This window comes from Choristoneura fumiferana, chromosome 5, assembly GCF_025370935.1.
Source record: "Choristoneura fumiferana chromosome 5, NRCan_CFum_1, whole genome shotgun sequence".
NCBI classification, from domain to species: Eukaryota; Metazoa; Arthropoda; class Insecta; order Lepidoptera; family Tortricidae; genus Choristoneura; species Choristoneura fumiferana.
This window is the reverse complement of record NC_133476.1, coordinates 1861036-1877491: the sequence shown is the minus strand read 5'-3', so window position 1 is coordinate 1877491 and position 16456 is coordinate 1861036. Positions and strand designations below refer to the sequence as shown.

Sequence of the window (16456 nt, the reverse complement as noted above, 5' to 3'; positions counted from 1 at the left end):
TAATTGATGCTATCTCATCGATACTCTGCCGTCAGTTGCCTGCGAGGCTTGCCGACGACGGATGTGTGCCAAAATTACGCTCGCGTTGACTTCCCGCCTACGAATAAATATTCTCTGGAAGCGTAACTGCTAGCAATGAACACAGTAGTAACTTTTTGTTTGTGGCTGTATGCTGTGGCCTGATTACCTTGTCTTATGGTGATTTTCCACCGGCGAGGCGAGGCGAGACGAAAATTGAAATTTGTATGGCGGAGCTCGCGGTGGAGAAAAAGTAATGTATGCAACTATTCATAATCAGCCATTGGAGACACTCGTATCTATTATGATATTCGGCTTCGCCGCATGTTATAAACTTGCACTCGTATCTCAATGGCCCTTATCATGATACAGTTGCATTAAACACTATTGTAATACTAAATGCATAATATCATCCTTTATACTAGAAAAAAATAAATTATTTGAGCAAATCACGTGAGAGTTATTACAATCCATGGAAAAAATAATCTTAGTTACATGTTGCATAACACTTTCCAGAGTCGCCAATTATGGTGTTTTAAATATTTATTTACTTATATATGAAAGGTGAGTCCTGTGTGGCTTCTACACCACAACACACAACACGACGGCATATTTTTTAAATTGATTCGAGCACAAACACAATTACAAACTTGATCGAAATTTTCCACGGAGCGACTGCACGGCTCAAGTTTTACGGCCGAACTGGTGCGACGCGCGGTAGATATTTTAAACCCCACCCGTCGCGGTAGACATTCTGCGGAATGATTTTTCGGGCTTAGTTACGTTTCCAGAGAATATTTATTCGTAGCTTCCCGCTGAAGTTATTGAAATTTGCAGCTGTATTCAGGCAGATGCCAATATCACTTGTTTACAACCTGTATTAAGATAAATATTTTATGCAAAAAACGACTCCATTTCACGAGCGTTTAATATCAAATTTGCAAACATAATTATCAAAATGTGGAATACTTTTTACTAAAGTAGCCATTCTTATTATTATTCCCCTTGAAGCCGGCCTTAAGGCTTGGGCCAGTGTCAGTTAGGATGACAGGGTTACCAATATGGACACTTTGTCAACGTCAAAGTGATGTTGGACGAATCATGGAACGAATGGAGTAGATTCGCTGAAAATTAGTTGATAATTTTTTTATCAAATAGAATTTATAAAATGTTTATAAAGCTTTATTTTACACGTTTTATGACTAATATACATTATTTACACATGACATTTGCAGCGATCATCTAAATATTATGCGAATAAGATGCTAACTGTCATCTCAGTGTCACATTCAACCTCACACAAAGAAAGCAAAAGGTAGCGATTAACGGAACGGTATCGGCGGGATCTGTGGTCGAATAGTTTACGCGTCCGAAACCGCGGGTACACTATATAGTACGGTATAAAGTGGATTATTCGATTAATAAAAAATATTTTTTTTTTACATAAAAATCTAGTAGTGACCGAAAGAAGACGCTGTACTAAATAATTTACGAACAGTTTTATATATAAGTAAAACTAAAACTCACAGATGCCCCAACTTTTTATTATGCTTATTTTTTTATTATGTAGTTTCATAACTATTAAGGAGAAAAAGAACCAATATCACACAAAACTTGGCACCCGAGCATATCCATGGTGCCAATATTTCGAGTATGCTATTGGTGTTTTTCCCGAGTTAAATACTCTGATTTTTATTACGACTACAAGGAAAGTAATTTCGTAAATATTCATTTTGTACTTTTTGAGTAATTTGCCCCTGATATACGGAACAGAAGGTCGGACAGGACGAAACTACGAGTGTAACGTGTTTTTTTATTCGGGTTTTCGTTAAAATTTTAACTCAAATTGCCACTCATAAGGTAGATCTCTGGTTGCTGTTGATAATAGTGCCAAAGTTATTGTCAGAAATGAGCGAAGTGTTGTTTGGTTCAGATTACTTCAACTACGGCTTTAACGAGGTGACGTGGTCAGCATACTGCGAGCGGCAGCGCCGCATGCGCGTGACGGAGGCGGGCGTCGCATTGCTGGCCGGTCCGCCGACGCGCGCGCCGCCGCCTGACGCGCACCTGCGTCGTATGCCCGGTGAGTCACTTGGCAGGCTACTGCGATGCGAGCGGCAGCGCCGCATGCGCGTGACGGAGGCGGCGTCGCATTGCTGGCCGGTCCGCCGACGCGCGCGCCGCCGCCTGACGCGCACCTGCGTCGTATGCCCGGTGAGTCACTTGGCAGGCTACTGCGATGCGAGCGGCAGCGCCGCATGCGCGTGACGGAGGCGGGCGTCGCATTGCTGGCCGGTCCGCCGACGCGCGCGCCGCCGCCTGACGCGCACCTGCGTCGTATGCCCGGTGAGTCACTTGGCAGGCTACTGCGATGCGAGCGGCAGCGCCGCATGCGCGTGACGGAGGCGGGCGTCGCATTGCTGGCCGGTCCGCCGACGCGCGCGCCGCCGCCTGACGCGCACCTGCGTCGTATGCCCGGTGAGTCACTTGGCAGGCTACTGCGATGCGAGCGGCAGCGCCGCATGCGCGTGACGGAGGCGGGCGTCGCATTGCTGGCCGGTCCGCCGACGCGCGCGCCGCCGCCTGACGCGCACCTGCGTCGTATGCCCGGTGAGTCACTTGGCAGGCTACTGCGATGGCGGCAGGCCGCATGCGCGTGACGGAGGCGGGCGTCGCATTGCTGGCCGGTCCGCCGACGCGCGCGCCGCCGCCTGACGCGCACCTGCGTCGTATGCCCGGTGAGTCACTTGGCAGGCTACTGCGATGCGAGCGGCAGCGCCGCATGCGCGTGACGGAGGCGGGCGTCGCATTGCTGGCCGGTCCGCCGACGCGCGCGCCGCCGCCTGACGCGCACCTGCGTCGTATGCCCGGTGAGTCACTTGGCAGGCTACTGCGATGCGAGCGGCAGCGCCGCATGCGCGTGACGGAGGCGGGCGTCGCATTGCTGGCCGGTCCGCCGACGCGCGCGCCGCCGCCTGACGCGCACCTGCGTCGTATGCCCGGTGAGTCACTTGGCAGGCTACTGCGATGCGAGCGGCAGCGCCGCATGCGCGTGACGGAGGCGGGCGTCGCATTGCTGGCCGGTCCGCCGACGCGCGCGCCGCCGCCTGACGCGCACCTGCGTCGTATGCCCGGTGAGTCACTTGGCAGGCTACTGCGATGCGAGCGGCAGCGCCGGCGCATGCGCGTGCGCGCCGCCGCCCGCGCGCGGCGCTCGCCATTGCTGGCCGCGATGCGAGCGGCAGCGCCGCATGCGCGTGCGAGGCGGGCCGCCTGACGCGCACGCGCGCCGCCGCCTACGCGCACCTGCGTCGTATGCCCTTCACTTGGCAGGCTACTGCGATGCGAGCGGCAGCGCCGCATGCGCGTGACGGAGGCGGGCGTCGCATTGCTGGCCGGTCCGCCGACGCGCGCGCCGCCGCCTGACGCGCACCTGCGTCGTATGCCCGGTGAGTCACTTGGCAGGCTACTGCGATGCGAGCGGCAGCGCCGCATGCGCGTGACGGAGGCGGGCGTCGCATTGCTGGCCGGTCCGCCGACGCGCGCGCCGCCGCCTGACGCGCACCTGCGTCGTATGCCCGGTGAGTCACTTGGCAGGCTACTGCGATGCGAGCGGCAGCGCCGCATGCGCGTGACGGAGGCGGGCGTCGCATTGCTGGCCGGTCCGCCGACGCGCGCGCCGCCGCCTGACGCGCACCTGCGTCGTATGCCCGGTGAGTCACTTGGCAGGCTACTGCGATGCGAGCGGCAGCGCCGCATGCGCGTGACGGAGGCGGGCGTCGCATTGCTGGCCGGTCCGCCGACGCGCGCGCCGCCGCCTGACGCGCGCTGCGTCGTGCGGCACTAGGCGAGCGCCGCATTGCGTCGCAGCCCGCCGTCCGCCGCCTGCGCGCACCGCGTAGTCGCATTGCAGGCCTGCTGACGCGCACCTGCGTCGTATGCCCGGTGAGTCGTATGCCCTTGGCAGGCTACTGCGATGCGAGCGGCAGCGCCGCATGCGCGTGACGGAGGCGGGCGTCGCATTGCTGGCCGGTCCGCCGACGCGCGCGCCGCCGCCTGACGCGCACCTGCGTCGTATGCCCGGTGAGTCACTTGGCAGGCTACTGCGATGCGAGCGGCAGCGCCGCATGCGCGTGACGGAGGCGGGCGTCGCATTGCTGGCCGGTCCGCCGACGCGCGCGCCGCCGCCTGACGCGCACCTGCGTCGTATGCCCGGTGAGTCACTTGGCAGGCTACTGCGATGCGAGCGGCAGCGCCGCAGCGGGCCGCATTGCTGGCGTCCCCGACGCGCGCGCCGCCGCCTGACGCGCACCTGCGTCGTATGCCCGGTGAGTCACTTGGCAGGCTACTGCGATGCGAGCGGCAGCGCCGCATGCGCGTGACGGAGGCGGGCGTCGCATTGCCGCCGTCCGCCGCGCGCGCCGCCGCCTGACGCGCACCTGCGTCGTATGCCCGGTGAGTCACTTGGCAGGCTACTGCGATGCGAGCGGCAGCGCCGCATGCGCGTGACGGAGGCGGGCGTCGCATTGCTGGCCGGTCCGCCGACGCGCGCGCCGCCGCCTGACGCGCACCTGCGTCGTATGCCCGGTGAGTCACTTGGCAGGCTACTGCGATGCGAGCGGCAGCGCCGCATGCGCGTGACGGAGGCGGCCGCGTCGCATTGCGATGCCGGGCGTCCGCCGACGCCGCGCGCCGCCGCCTGACGCGCACCTGCGTCGTATGCCCGGTGAGTCACTTGGCAGGCTACTGCGATGCGAGCGGCAGCGCCGCATGCGCGTGACGGAGGCGGGCGTCGCATTGCTGGCCGGTCCGCCGACGCGCGCGCCGCCGCCTGACGCGCACCTGCGTCGTATGCCCGGTGAGTCACTTGGCAGGCTACTGCGATGCGAGCGGCAGCGCCGCATGCGCGTGACGGAGGCGGGCGTCGCATTGCTGGCCGGTCCGCCGACGCGCGCGCCGCCGCCTGACGCGCACCTGCGTCGTATGCCCGGTGAGTCACTTGGCAGGCTACTGCGATGCGAGCGGCAGCGCCGCATGCGCGTGACGGAGGCGGGCGTCGCATTGCTGGCCGGTCCGCCGACGCGCGCCGCCGCCTGACGCGCACCTGCGTCGTATGCCCGGTGAGTCACTTGGCAGCTACTGCGATGCGCGCATCGCATATGCCGCGGTGAGTCACTTGGCAGGCTACTGCGATGCGAGCGGCAGCGCCGCATGCGCGTGACGGAGGCGGGCGTCGCATTGCTGGCCGGTCCGCCGACGCGCGCGCCGCCGCCTGACGCGCACCTGCGTCGTATGCCCGGTGAGTCACTTGGCAGGCTACTGCGATGCGAGCGGCAGCGCCGCATGCGCGTGACGGAGGCGGGCGTCGCATTGCTGGCCGGTCCGCCGACGCGCGCGCCGCCGCCTGACGCGCACCTGCGTCGTATGCCCGGTGAGTCACTTGGCAGGCTACTGCGATGCGAGCGGCAGCGCCGCATGCGCGTGACGGAGGCGGGCGTCGCATTGCTGGCCGGTCCGCCGACGCGCGCGCCGCCGCCTGACGCGCACCTGCGTCGTATGCCCGGTGAGTCACTTGGCAGGCTACTGCGATGCGAGCGGCAGCGCCGCATGCGCGTGACGGAGGCGGGCGTCGCATTGCTGGCCGGTCCGCCGACGCGCGCGCCGCCGCCTGACGCGCACCTGCGTCGTATGCCCGGTGAGTCACTTGGCAGGCTACTGCGATGCGAGCGGCAGCGCCGCATGCGCGTGACGGAGGCGGGCGTCGCATTGCTGGCCGGTCCGCCGACGCGCGCGCCGCCGCCTGACGCGCACCTGCGTCGTATGCCCGGTGAGTCACTTGGCAGGCTACTGCGATGCGAGCGGCAGCGCCGCATGCGCGTGACGGAGGCGGGCGTCGCATTGCTGGCCGGTCCGCCGACGCGCGCGCCGCCGCCTGACGCGCACCTGCGTCGTATGCCCGGTGAGTCACTTGGCAGGCTACTGCGATGCGAGCGGCAGCGCCGCATGCGCGTGACGGAGGCGGGCGTCGCATTGCTGGCCGGTCCGCCGACGCGCGCGCCGCCGCCTGACGCGCACCTGCGTCGTATGCCCGGTGAGTCACTTGGCAGGCTACTGCGATGCGAGCGGCAGCGCCGCATGCGCGTGACGGAGGCGGGCGTCGCATTGCTGGCCGGTCCGCCGACGCGCGCGCCGCCGCCTGACGCGCACCTGCGCCGTATGCCCAGTGAGTCACTTGGCAGGCTACTGCGATGCGAGCGGCAGCGCCGCATGCGCGTGACGGAGGCGGGCGTCGCATTGCTGGCCGGTCCGCCGACGCGCGCGCCGCCGCCTGACGCGCACCTGCGTCGTATGCCCGGTGAGTCACTTGGCAGGCTACTGCGATGCGAGCGGCAGCGCCGCATGCGCGTGACGGAGGCGGGCGTCGCATTGCTGGCCGGTCCGCCGACGCGCGCGCCGCCGCCTGACGCGCACCTGCGTCGTATGCCCGGTGAGTCACTTGGCAGGCTACTGCGATGCGAGCGGCAGCGCCGCATGCGCGTGACGGAGGCGGGCGTCGCATTGCTGGCCGGTCCGCCGACGCGCGCGCCGCCGCCTGACGCGCACCTGCGTCGTATGCCCGGTGAGTCACTTGGCAGGCTACTGCGATGCGAGCGGCAGCGCCGCATGCGCGTGACGGAGGCGGGCGTCGCATTGCTGGCCGGTCCGCCGACGCGCGCGCCGCCGCCTGACGCGCACCTGCGTCGTATGCCCGGTGAGTCACTTGGCAGGCTACTGCGATGCGAGCGGCAGCGCCGCATGCGCGTGACGGAGGCGGGCGTCGCATTGCTGGCCGGTCCGCCGACGCGCGCGCCGCCGCCTGACGCGCACCTGCGCCGTATGCCCAGTGAGTCACTTGGCAGGCTACTGCGAAGCGAGCGTCGCGTTGCTGGCCGTCAAAATGTTAATAATTTAGTGGCGCCCCGCCCCGGCTCCGGTGCTTTTGCTTTCTGGAATCATGATTTATAACCACTTGCGAGAACTACCCATGTATTATATTAAATAGTAAATAAAATTTGAATGAATAATTTTGCAGGGCCACCGAGGAATGACGAGGGAATGCATTCACCTATGGCGAACAATTATCAGGCCAGAGAAAATACAATACAGGTTAGATTTCTATTTTTTTGTCTTCCATTTTCTTACCCTGATAATCTCCAGGTTGCTATTATACTGTAATATAAAGAACGTGTCGAATCAGAGTATGGCGATGTCGTGTACGTTTAATTGGTTTGGCATAGTAGATAATATACTTGGTGTTTTATTATTGTTGTTCTGGTTCATGTGCACCTAGTTATTTGAAAGGAATATATTTGGCTGAAATCAACTCGAACTGGCCCCTGGAATTATATACTATTGGTTAATTAAATACGAAATAAGCTCCTGTATGCCGGCAGCATCCCGATCCTATACATACTCAGTTACATGGTAGAATATTTCTGTAAAATAAATAAATAAAATAAATGTCGCAGCATCATGATTTTTCAAGAACCCTATCCCTCGAAATGGTTTTCGAATCAGGGTACATTGGTCAAATATGAACAATGCCAATTGGTGAAACAATTTTCTGCAAATAGAACCCATTTATCTGTCTAATAAGATTAATAAATGGGTGGTGAAACAGCCCCTTAATTACCATTTTTTACAGAAATATCAAAAAAGTATGAAATAAACCATTAATTTAAAAAATCAGACCCAAATACTAAAAACTTAAGGCAGTCGGGTTTTTGATTTTTTTAATTTATTTAGTTTTAATTATGTTGAATCGATTGCTCTGTTGTGAATTGGTCTGATAGGTGATGACGGCGGAGCGTCGAGAGTACGGGCGTGCAGCGCGCGAGCCAGCGCCGCCCGAATACTTCGGCGCGCCACCCGACCACTACTTCCCGCCGCACGCGCCTTATGACGAACCCTGGGGTCAGTTTCGGCAAACTACACGATACAGGAAACGTTCTAATCTTTAACATTGCTCTGAAGTTATGCTCATTTATAGGTCATCCGGAGCAGAGCGGTTGGGCGCCTAGCGACATCAAAGAGCTGACCCCGGGCCGATGGGGCCGCCGAATATGGGCCCACCGCCAGGCATGGGCCCGCCCTCGCACATGTCGCCCGGCGCGCCTCACTTGATGCCGGCGCCGCCTTTCGCCGCACCCTACCGCCCGCACCCTCCGCACCCGCCGCACCCGCTGGAACGCGCGCGCGACGACCGCGACCGCCGAGACCGTGACCGTGACCGCCGCGACGATGTAAACTTCTCTCTACACTAAACCGCCACGTTTTGCTCACTCCTTTTCGCTTCCATACAGCCTTATTAATAAAAAACATCTAATTCGAATTTAATCCGAACTTACACTTGGACTAGTTACTCCTTGACTAAATAAGTATTAAGTCAGTTTTAAAATTTGTATTAATAAACATGGACTAGCGAGGTATTAGTTAAAGATTTCTTAAACCTAGACTATGACGTAAACAATGGCAACCCAGCGTGAGAAAAAAAAATAAAGGAATGAGTCATTGAATGAACGAGGAATGAACCATAGAAAAAAAACAAGAAATGTCTTTAATCTGTGGTATGAACCCACATCCGAAGTAGAAAGTAACCAAATATAACATGTGGCCGAGCATGGCGCTGTTTTGTAGTGTATCTCGCTCACTCTTGTTATAGTCACAATAGTGTAAGTGTAGCGGTAATTAGTTCTGACGCTGGCCACCAGAACATGTATATTTGCATTGTCAGCCTTTTGAAAACGATCACTTCAACATCATTGTTTGTTATTACGGGAATAATACTGAAACTGAAACTGTTGAATAAAGATCGCATTTTAAGTAAATACACGTTAAAAATAATTTAGTAAAAACAAAGATATCACGTGATAGTAAAGTCATTTTAACTTACTTCTCCACGGCCCCAGACTCTTAAGGCAGTTAAGACTTTGATATGAGGCGGTATGTGACCACCTCTCGCATCACCTGCTAACTCATTTTTCACCATATCAACTATGAAATTGGCAGTATCACGACTAAATCGGTATTTAGTTTTAAATTCGTGTCCTGAAAGCTCGAAAGGATTTTTGCGGACTTTGTATAATTTTACATGCCTAACCACCTCCTGTTCTAATTCCTCGAGTTCTTCAAGCTCTTGCACGACATGCGAATCTTCGGCATAATAATCCATGCTATACTTATGCTATATGCATGCAAAATTAGGTAAATAAATTTACTACAACTAATTTCAAATAAATCCACAGGCAAACTGTAACAGCCTTATTAATAAACGTGGAGTAGAGTAGGTTTAACTTTAATTCGAGGTTGAACTTGAGATTAGTAAAAGTCAGTATTAATAAACAAGAAGTAAGGAAAGAGTAAGCTAATCCAGGCTTAGTCTCCGACTAAAACTTAATCCTTGGTGATGCCTAGTTTATCGATGGAGTAATATTGGAGTAACCTAACTTTTCTGTTTCGATTGATGGTTGTAGTTTGCCTGTGGATTTATTTGAAATTTATTGTAGTAAATTTATTTACCTAACTACTATTTTTGCATGCATATAGCATAGTATAGCATGGATTATTTTGCCGATGATTTGCATGTCGTGCAAGAGCTTGAAAAACTCGAGGAATTAGAACAGCAGGTGGTTAGGCATGTAAAATTATACAAAGTCCGCAAAAATCCTTTCGAGCTTTCAGGACACGAATTTAAAACTAAATACCGATTTAGTCGTGATACTGCCAATTTCATAGTTGATATGGTGAAAAATGAGTTAGCAGGTGATGCGAGAGGTGGTCACATACCGCCTCATATCAAAGTCTTAACTGCCTTAAGAGTCTGGGGCCGTGATATCTTATCGTTTTTACTAAATTATTTTTAACGTGTATTTACTTAACATGCGATCTTTATTCAACAGTTTCAGTTTCATTCGGTATTTTTCCCGTAATAACAAACAATGATGTTGAAGTGACTGTAGGGCTACTACTAAACTCGAAAATCGAAGTTCGTATCATACCGTCCCTCTCGCTCTCGTATTAAATAGTATAAGTGTCAGAGGGACCGCACGACACGAACTTCAAGTTTCGAGTTTCGTAGTAGCCCTGCTGTTTTCAAAAGGCTGACAATCTATGCTGACAATGCAAATATACATGTTCTGGTGGCCAGCGTCGGAACTAATTACCGCTACACTTACACTATTGTGACTATAACAAGAGTGAGCGAGATACATTACAAAACAGCGCCATACTTCGGATGTGGGTTCATATGAACCACAGATTAAAGACATTTCTTGTTTTTTTTTCTATGTTTCATTCCTCGTTCATTCAATGACTCATTCTTTTATTTTTTTCTCACGCTGGGTTGCCATTGTTTACGTCATAGTCTAGGTTTAAGAAATGTTTAACTAATACCTCGCTAGTCCATGTTTATTAATACAAATTTTAAAACTGACTTAATACTTATTTAGTCAAGGAGTAACTAGTCCAAGTGTAAGTTCGGATTAAATTCGAATTAGATGTTTTTTATTAATAAGGCTGATACAGCCTTATTAATAAACGTGGAGTAGAGTAGGTTTAACTTTAATTCGAGGTTGAACTTGAGATTAGTAAAAGTCAGTATTAATAAACAAGAAGTAGGGAAAGAGTAAGCTAATCCAGGCTTAGTCTCGGACTAAAACTTAATCCTTGGTGATGCCTAGTTTAACGATGGAGTAATATTGGAGTAACCTAACTTTTCTGTTTGACGATTGTTGGTTGTGATTTGCCTGTGCATTTATTTGAAATTCGTCGTAGTAAATTTATTTATCTAACTACTATTTTTGCATGCATATAGCATAGTATAGCATGGATTATTATGCCGAAGATTTGCATGTCGTGCAAGAGCTTGAAGAACTCGAGAAATTAGAACAGGAGGTGGTTAGGCATATAAAATTATACAAAGTTCGCAAAAATCCTTTCGAGTTTTCATAACACGAATTTAAAACTAAATATCGATTTAGTCGTGATACTGCCAATTTCATAGTTGATCATTGGTGAAAAATGAGTTAGCAGGTGATGCGAGAGGTGGTCACATGCAGCCTCATATCAAAGTCTTAACTGCCACAGAGAGTCTGGGGCCGTGGAGAAGTAAGTTAAAATGACTTTACTATCACGTGATATCTTCGTTTTTACTAAATTATTTTTAACGTGTATTAAAACATTTAAAACAATAATAAAAAAGTAATAAACAAATTACAAAAAGGTACTACTAATCCACAACAAGTTTCGTCAAGTCTTTACTTAACATGCGTTTCAGTTTCAGTATTATTCCCGTAATAACAAACAATGAACCGTTTTCAAAAGGCTGACAATCTATGCTGGCCCTATACCACGAAGTGCAAAACTCGAACTTCGTATGTTGCCGTCCCGCTAATGCTTATGTCATTTAATACGCGAGTGAAAGGGACGGTGCGATACGAACTTCGATTTGCGAGTTTCGTAGTAGCCCATCTGACAATGCAAATATACATGTTCTGGTGGCCAGCGTCAGAACTAATTACCACTACACTTACACTATTGTGACTATGACAAGAGTGAGCGAGATACACTACAAAACAGCGCCATTGTTCGGCCGCATGTTATATTTGGTTATTTTCTACTTCGGATGTGGGTTCATACCACAGATTAAAGACATTTCTTGTTTTTTTTCTATGGTTCATTCCTCGTTCGTTCAATGACTCATTCTTTTATTTTTTTCTCACGCTGGGTTGCCATTTTTTACGTCATAGTCTAGGTTTAAGAAATGTTTAACTAATACGTCGCTAATCCATGTTTATTAATACAAATTTTAAAACTGACTTAATACTTATTTAGTCATGGAATAACTAGTCCAAGTGTAAGTTCGGATTAATCCGAATTAGATGTTTTTTATTAATAAGGCTGTTAGTGTTTAGTGGGATCGATCAAGAATCCGCCACTTTGTGGCAGATAGAGGTAGTATTAATGTAGGGAATTGTCAGTAATCAGCAAGAGATCAAGTTTTTCGTACAGGTACGATCGAATCGATGTCAACGTTATATTTACCCATTATGATTTCAAACACAATGTATATTGTTCTTGAATAAATAAATAATAATAATAATAACTTACAATTGAAAGTTTCATAAATATATTTTTAGTTTACATTCAAATTGACAAATACTTGGCTTACAAAGCATGTGACAGTTTGAGGTGAGGGATAAACCCGGATTTTTAATGCCATGGAAAAAATGTAAACAAAGGTGTTGCCGTTATCAAAACACATTTGCATAATTCAAGATATTTTATTCTTTTCACATTTGCCAGAAATCGTCTTCCCATTAAAAAACTGTATTTCTTAATCAAGATAAAATATTTTAATTTACTGATGAAAATCTTTACTTTGGCATTTACTACGCTTTGATATATTAATTTACAAAGAGAGTACTGTTTTCATATGCATAATTTATTTATTGTCCTGGTGTTATACTCGGGTTTTTAAGCTGTGGGCCGCTTGACGCGAGACGTCGCTCAATGCACTAATATTCGAGACTGAATTCGTAATCGTTTTCCAGTGACTCTTGTTCTGTTATTTTTTTTACTGTCGACATTATTGTTATATTTTGATTGTAGTAAAGTTGTTCATTGTTACGTTTTCCGTTGTTTTTCGTTCATTTTTGTATGAAAGGGTGGACTCCGGTCCGAGTACTTCTCGGTCAAAAGACGACTTGTAAGTTATCTCCCGTAAAAACGGCAGGGCTACTACGAAACTCGAAGTTCGTGTCGTGCGGTCCCTCTGACACTTATACTATTTAATACAAGAGCGTGAGGGACGGTACGACACAAACTTCTAGTTCCATAGTAGCCTGCGAGTCTTTTATCGATAATAGAAAAAAAACATGGCAACGACAGAACTTTATATAATATTTCTAGCGGGCCCAAACCTTGAAATCCCCTGAAATGTAATTTCGACAATTACGAAACTTTGTTTACATTTTTACCGTGGGATTAAAAATCCGGGTTTAGTTGAAGCACAGAGTCGTTAGAAAACTGAATACTGGCTCCAAAATATGCTGCGACATTAGCTTTCATAGATATAAATAATATTACTCCTGGATACTACAAATCAGTAGATTTGCACTCATATTTGTAGTCTAATTTTCGTAAATCGACCGCGTGTTTGCGTCTGACGGCAATCTCACTATTTTCGTGGAGTTCTATAAAAATACGATATACATTCAGTACAAAAAAGCTTTCAAGTGTTGTATTCTGTTTTTTATTAAAAGCTTTATATTATATTTTATCAATCACAACTCCAGTAACAGAACTTAGTAACCAACTAGATAACAATATGTACAGAAGCCTCGGTGTTCAGCGTCATGCATGCAGTCTGGTCCTCTCACAAAAGCTATGAGCGCGGAAAGCATTCAGTGTGACAACTTGACAAGTCTCTCAGAGATCCGTCGAGCAAATTGCAAAAATGGAATTCTAAAATGCCTTTCTTTACCTTTTATGTACAGGAAGAGAGAGACCGAGACCGAGAGCGATCACGCTCCATCAAGCCGGAAAGACTGCGGGAAAAGTAAGTTGAAACGTCGTAACTATTCATTGCATAGTTTAGCATCATTTCATAACCAGAATATGACGTGGTATTGTTAACCCTTTCCCAGGCATAGTGCATATGCGACCACATAAATGTACACAAATATTCGCTTACCTTGCTAAATTTACAATGTCGTATGAAAAGGTTTGGTATGAAAAGTAATTAGAACTGGCCGTAGTACTCTGATTAATGACGAAAAAAAAATTTTTCTTTTTCTATACGGCTCAGTAAGTAGATAACATCTTGAAAGATGACTCTCATCCCGTAATTGTTAATATGCCCAGAATATTTATAGAACATATTTAAGTCATAAGTTAGATTTAGATTACTATCTAGTAAATACGCAGATTCTTGTAATATCCTATCCGAGAGTAATAGTTCGTTGAAAGCTTCTATCCTTCTGTTAAACATATTTGCAAAGCGGCCACAGTTAAAAATCGGAACACATAGAACAATATTTGTATGCGTAACTTTTTGCACAGTATTACTTATAAAGGATACTAAGCTTGCATAGTTGTTTTGAGATTTCCTAAAATCCTCCTCACCCATAAATATCACGCAGTAGGCCCACATTATATAGTCAGTCAATTTCTCATTTAAATTATTTAGGAGACGTCTAACACCTACACCTGGTATAAGATAGTGGCAAAACTCATACTCTTTTTCTAAACAGTTGAAAATCTGCAACATGTTATTCTTTTTATTTGTGCTTAACATGCAAATTTTACTAATCCTGTCTGTATCAGCCAAGTATTCTTCACGTCTATTGGTAATCGTAAAGGATGGCAGGCTCGTTTCTCCTATCAAGTTAGGCTCGTCGCAAATGATCTGGTCCTCTTCGTTCGGAGTCAGAGTTTTTAGGCATTCTGCTTCTGAATGAGAAACTAGATCAACTGGTGTTTTTTTGTTCTTCCTGTTTGATTTGTTTTTCATATCCGAGTTGCAAATATCAGTTGAATTATTTAATTTACTACTGTCCTCTTTTACACCTTTTAGAGCACAATTTTCTGAAAGTAATTTTTGTATTTGCTGCTCGGCGCTATTTATTTTTTCTTTAAGTATCTTAATTTCATCCTTCATAGATTTTAATCTATCATGTTGACTGTCTTCAATCTCAGGGTCGTTTCCATTTTCTTTAATATTTAGTCTTGAAGATGATGATAAGGGTGAACCTTCTTGTACTTCAGAATCAGATACAGAATCAAACGAATTTCTAGTTTGAACGTTGTATCTATAGTTTTCGCTTACAGGTGTGTTATCATTCGAACAGGATAGAGACGACTTGAATGCCCTTTCCAATGGTTTTTTCCTATATGTTATATTCTTGTACATCTTTACTCCGTTCCTGAGTAGGAGTTTTGTGCATGCCATTAGATGTATTACGACACTTCACACATTTCCAAGATTCTTCATTAAGGTTAATTAATAGCAATTTTTTCCCATGCGGCAATGTATATTAAAGCGGTAATGTAAAGCATCCAATGTGTCAACAACAACAAGTCCCAGCTCCCAGGCTCCCAGCCCAATGAGTACCAGAGCGTCCGCTGATAAGTTCGCGAGAATAACGATGTAAGCGCCGTGTACATATAACGCGTCGCTTACGCGCACGACCACTGCACTCTGTTAAAGCCCGCGTTGCTTCTTCGCTGAGCTGACAACCCCAATCATTATTTTTAATTTGTATGCTGCAGGTCGTACCGACGCGAGAGGTCCCGATCGCGCTCACGGCGGCACAAGTCGCGATCACGGTCGCCGCGCCTGCGCGAGCGCTCCAGAGAGCGTGAGCGGGAGCGAGAGCGATCTCGTGAACGGGAACGTGACAGGGATCGTTCACGAGATAGGGAACGGAGTCTCAAGCCCAAATCAAAAGAAGCCAAGGAAAAAGACGACGACAAATAATACGATTCTTTCATTTGTCATGTTGAATTATCAAGATAATAATAAATAATCTTATCATGTATGGGTTTGGTTCGCTTTAATGTGTTCTTCACTCCAATGCCATCTTAGCGTAGGGCCTGCAGTACCGGGCACGATTCTCCCGGTTCGTAGTGTAAGTTTTTTTTTTGTTAAACTTCGCTGTTCTTGAGCAAGCTGAAAGCACTTCAATAAAATGTATGTTTTAGTATAACCACAGATCAATGCCCCTGTTTCACCTATCCCTACCAGGCTATCTCCACTGTTAGGGATATATATTTTTTTTTTACCTGTTCCCACTGGTAGAGATAGGTGGCACCTATTACGTGGAAATATTATGGGGTTAATTTCAAAACACAGTCACCAGCACCAATATCTGACACAATAAGCGTGCATAAATATCTGATACGACTATTTCTAGGGTCGGAAGGACGTTTGAGATATTTTTGCACGTTCCGCTGTGGCAGATATTAATGCTGGTGACTGTACCTACCAATGCGAGACAAATTTGATACATTTTTTATGATAATTGATACATCTCGTCACGAATCACTTTTCACAAATACATTTTTAAATGTAAAAGTACAAATTGAATTATATCTAAAAGTCGAACTATTTCCGTAAAATATTTATGCAATAACAGTTGTTTTAAGGTATACAACTGTGAGCATAAAGAGTGTGGTGGGAGTGCGCGGGGGTGAGGTGACGCGGGATCGGGGGTGCGCGGGACCTGTTTGCCTCAGTGTCGCTGCACTGATATGTTACTTTACTTTTTTGCAAACTGATATAAGTTTAAATTTTATTGTAACGGGGTACCGGCTTTCTAGGCCTCTGTCAACAGTTCGGTGCCGCTCATTAGAGAGATACTAAATGTTTCGAGCTCATTCTCGACACCTCCCTACGTAT

At 48.7% G+C, this 16456-nt stretch overlaps 1 protein-coding gene and 1 pseudogene across 1 annotated transcript in view; one reads left to right on the top strand and one right to left on the bottom strand.

Moving 5' to 3' along the window:
• The window catches only part of osp (myosin phosphatase Rho interacting protein outspread), a 463581-nt gene that overhangs the window by 433226 nt on the left and 13899 nt on the right, over positions 1 to 16456 (bottom strand).
• On the top strand, positions 6235 to 15595 carry LOC141427660 (uncharacterized; annotated as a pseudogene).